The sequence below is a fragment of the Arachis stenosperma genome, chromosome 4, assembly GCF_014773155.1.
Source record: "Arachis stenosperma cultivar V10309 chromosome 4, arast.V10309.gnm1.PFL2, whole genome shotgun sequence".
Taxonomy (NCBI): Eukaryota; Viridiplantae; Streptophyta; class Magnoliopsida; order Fabales; family Fabaceae; genus Arachis; species Arachis stenosperma.
In genome coordinates this window covers 90,759,323-90,764,176 of record NC_080380.1, presented here as the reverse complement: position 1 = coordinate 90,764,176, position 4,854 = coordinate 90,759,323, and the positions used below count along the sequence as shown (strand labels likewise).

Below are 4,854 nucleotides of genomic sequence, written 5' to 3'. Positions count from 1 at the left end.
CTCTTCAATGAGGATGTCTCCTTCTATGTCTATCCCAGCCAAATTGCATAGGTGACAAATGAGATGAGGAAAGGCCAACCTTGCCAAGGTGGATGACTTGTCAGCCACCTTGTAGAGTTCTAGAGGTATGATCTCATGAACTTCCACTTCCTCCCCAATCATGATACTATGGATCATGATGGCCCGATCCACAGTCCATTCAGATCGGTTGCTAGTAAGAATGATGGAGCATTGGATGAACTCCAACCATCCTCTAGCCACAGGCTTAAGGTCCGGTCTTCTCAATTGAACCAGATTGCTGATGATCGGATAATTTATACGCTTTTGGTATTGTTTTCATATAGTTTTTAGTATGATTTAATTACTTTTTAGTATATTTTTATTTATTTTTAAGCAAAATTCACATTTCTGGACTTTACTAAGAGTTTGTGTGTTTTTTTGTAATTTCAGGTGTTTTCTGGCTGAAATTGAGGGACCTGAGCAAAAATCTGATTCAGAGGCTGACAAAGGACTGCTAATGCTGTTGGATTCTGACTTCCCTGCCCTCGAAATAGAATTTTTGGAGTTACAGAAATCCAAATGGCGTGCTCTCAAGTGCGTTGGAATGTAGACATCCAGTGCTTTCCAGCAATATATCATAGTTCATACTTTGCCCGAGTTTAGATGACACAAACTGACGTTTAACACCAGCTTTCTGCCCTATTCTGGCGTTAAACGCCAAAAACAAGTTGCAAAGCAGAGTCAAATTCCAGAAACAAGTTACAAACTGGCATTCAACTCCAAGGAAGACCTCTACACATGAAAGCTTCAATGCTCAGCCCAAGCACACACCAAGTGGGCCCGGAAGTGGATTTCTGCATCGTTTACTCATTTCTATACCCCTAGTTACTAGTCTAGTATAAATAGGACTTTGTACTATTGTATTTTAATCGGGGTATCAATCTTTGATCAGTTTATGCGATCTTAGACATTGGGGGGCTGGCCTCACGGCCATGCCTGGACCTCTATCACTTATGTACTTTCAACAGTGGAGTTTTTACACACCATAGATTAAGGGTGTGGAGCTTTGCTGTTCCTCGAGTATTGATGTAATTACTACTGTTTTCTATTCAATTCATGCTTATTCTAATTCTAAGATATTCATTCGCACTTCAACCTGATGAATGTGATGATCTGTGACACTCATCACCATTCTCACTTATGAACGCGTGCCTGACAAACATTTCTGTTCTACTTGTGAAAGCTAGAGTGTGTATCTGTTGGATTTCTGGTCCACGACGCATGGTTGCCTCTCTTGACAATAGAGCCTTCCATTCCGTGAGATCAAATTCTTCGTGGTATAAGCTAGAATCCATTGGCAGCATTGTTGAGATCTGAAAAGTCTAAACCTTGTCTGTGGTATTCCGAGTAGGATCTGGGATGGGATGACTGTGACGAGCTTCAAACTCGCGACTGTAGGGCGTGGTGATAGACACAAAAGGATAGTAAATCCTATTCCTACACGATCGAGAACCAACAGCTAATTAGCTATGCGGGAAACCGTAGAGGACCTTTTTCACTGAGAGGATGGGAAGTAGCCATTGAAAATGGTGACGCCTTACATACAACTTGCCAAAGAAAGGAGTATGAAGGATTAGATGAAGGCAGTAGGAAAGCAGAAATTCAAGAGGGATAAAGCATCTCCAAACACTTATCTGAAATTCCCACCATTGATTTACATAAGTATCTCTATTTTTATTTTACGTTTTATTTATATTTTAATTATCAAAACTCCATAACCATTTGTATCTGCTTGACTGAGATTTACAAGGTGACCATAGCTTGCTTCAAGCCGACAATCTTCGTGGGATCGACCCTTACTCACGTAAGGTTTATTACTTGGACGACCTAGTGCACTTGCTGGTTAGTTGTGCAAAGTTGTGAAAAAGAGTGATATTACAATTGTGCGTACCAAGTTGTTGGTGCCATTGAGATCACAATTTCGTGCACCAAGTTTTTGGCGCCGTTGCCGGGATTGTTCGAGTTTGGACAACTGACGGTTCATCTTGTTGCTCAAATTTGGTAATTTTCTTTCTGTTTCAACCTTTATTTTATTTTCAAAAAGTTTTCAAAAATCTTTCAAAATTTTTCTTCTTTTTCATTTTTCCAAAAATAATTTTCGAAAAATCCAAAAAAAAATTATAAAATCAAAAACTCAAAAATATTTTGTGTTTCTTGTTTGAGTCTAGTGTCAATTTTTAAGTTTGGTGTCAATTGCATGTTTTAAAAATTTGTGCATTTTTCGAAAATTTCATGCATTGCACTCTTCATGATCTTCAAGTTGTTCTTGACAAGTCTTCTTGTTTGATCTTTACATTTTATTGTTTTGTGTCTTTTCTTGTTTTTCATATGCATTCTTGAATCTTTAGTGTCTAAGCGTGAAAAATTTCTAAGTTTGGTGTCTTGCATGTTTTTCTTTTCTTAAAAATTTTTCAAAAATAAGTCTTGATGTTCATCTTGATCTACAAAAGTGTTCTTGGTGTTTATCTTGACATTCATAGTGTTCTTGCATGCATCATGTGTTTTGATTCATAATTTTTATGTTTTGAGTCATTTAGTTGTTTTTCTCTCTCCTCATTAAAAATTCAAAAAATAAAAAAAAATATCTTTCCCTTATTTTCCTCATAAATTTCAAAAATTTGGTTTGACTTAATCAAAAAATTTTAAAACTTAGCTATTTCTTATGAGTCAAGTCAAATTTTCAATTTTAAAAATCTTATCTTTTCAAAACTTTTTCAAAAATCAAATCTTTTTCATTTTTCTTTTATATTTTTGAATTTTTTTAAAATTGATTTTCAAAGTCTTTTTCTTATCTTTATTTCATCATTTTCGAAAACTTTACTAACAATTAATGTGATTGATTAAAAAATTTGAAGTTTGTTACTTTCTTGTTAAGAAAGGCTCAATCTTTAAATTCTAGAATCATATCTTTTAGTTTCTTATTAGTCAAGTAATCAATTTTAATTTTAAAAATCAAATCTTTTTAATCTCCTTTTCAAATCTTTTTCAAAATATCTTTTCAATCATATCTCTTTAATCATATCTTTTTCAATCATATCTTTTTCAAAAATTTGATTTCAAAAATCTTTTCTAACTTCCTATCTTTTCAAAATTGATTTTCAAATCTTTTTCAACTAACTAATTGATTTTTTTAGTTTGTTTTACTATCTCTTATCTTTCTCAAAACCACCTAACTACTTTTCTCTCTCTAATTTTCGAAAATCACCTTCCTCTTTTTCAAAAATCTTTTTATTTAACTAATTGTTTCAAATTTTCATTTTAATTTTATTTTTTCTCTTAATTTTCGAAAATCACTAACCATTTTTCAAAAATAATTTTCAAAATTCTCTCCCTCTCATCTCCTTTTATTTATTTATTTATCTACTAACACTTCTTTTCTACTTATCATTCGAACCCTCTTCTCTTCTCTCTCTGTGTTCGAATTTTTCTCCTCCTTCTTCTATTCTTTTCTTCTTCTACTCACATAAAGGAATCTCTATACTGTGACATAGAGGATTCCTCTTCTTTTCTGTTCTCTTATTTTTTATATGAGCAGGAGCAACGACAAGGACATTCTTGTTGAAGCTGATCCGGAACCTGAAAGGACTATGAAGAGGAAGCTAAGAGAAGCTAAAACACAACAATCCAGAGAAAACCTTACAGAGAATCTCGAAAAAGAAGGAGACATGGCCGAACCCAACAACAATGCAAGGAAGATGCTTGGTGACTTTACTGCACCAAATTCCAACTTACATGGAAGAAGCATCTCAATCCCTTCCATTGGAGCAAATAATTTTGAGCTAAAGCCTCATTTAGTTTCTCTCATGCAACATAATTGTAAGTTTCATGGACTTCCATCAAAAGATCCTTTTCAGTTCTTAACTGAATTCTTGCAGATCTGTGATACTGTTAAGACCAATGGGGTTGATCCCGAGGTCTACAGGCTTATGCTTTTCCCTTTTGTTGTAATAGACAGAGCTAGAGTATGGTTAGACTCTCAACCTAAAGATAGCCTAAACTCTTGGGATAAGCTGGTCACGGTTTTCTTAGCCAAGTTCTTTCCTCCTCAAAAGCTGAGTAAGCTTAGAGTGGATGTTCAAACCTTCAGATAGAAAGAAGGTGAATCCTTCTATGAAGCTTGGGAGAGAAACAAGTAACTGACCAAAAAGTGTCCTTCTGACATGCTTTCATAATGGACCATCCTGGATATATTCTATGATGGTCTGTCTGAATTGTCTAAGATGTCATTGGACTCCTCTGCAGGTGGGTCTATTCACCTGAAAAAAATGCCTGCAGAAGCTCAGGAACTCATTGACATGGTTGCAAATAACCAGTTCATGTACACTTCTGAAAGGAATCCTGTGAGTAATGGGACGCCCCAGAGGAAGGGAGTTCTTGAAATTGATGCTCTGAATGCCATATTGGCTCAGAAAAAAATGTTGACTCAGCAAGTTAACATGATTTCTCAAAGTCTGAATGGATTGCAAAATGCATCCAACAGTACTAAAGAGGCATCTTCTGAAGAAGAAGCCTATGATCCTGAGAACCCTACAATAGCAGAGGTGAATTACATGGGTGAAGCCAATGGAAACACCTATAATCCTTCATGGAGAAATCATCCAAATTTCTCTTGGAAGGATCAACAAAAGCCTCAACAAGGCTTTAATAATGGTAGAGGAAACAAGTTTAGCAATAGCAAGCCTTTTCCGTCATCTTCTCAGCAACAAACAGAGAATTCTGAGCAGAGTCTCTCTAGCTTAGCAAACATAGTCTCTGAACTATCTAAGGCCACTCTAAGTTTCATGAATGAAACAA

General features: G+C 35.4%; 1 non-coding gene across 1 annotated transcript; it reads right to left on the bottom strand.

Moving 5' to 3' along the window:
• Positions 1 to 4,118: 4,118 nt before the first annotated feature.
• On the bottom strand, positions 4,119 to 4,226 carry LOC130978336 (small nucleolar RNA R71). The gene has a single exon (XR_009085985.1). It is a non-coding gene; the product is annotated as a small nucleolar RNA R71 (small nucleolar RNA).
• Between the last annotated feature and the right edge of the window lie 628 nt (positions 4,227 to 4,854).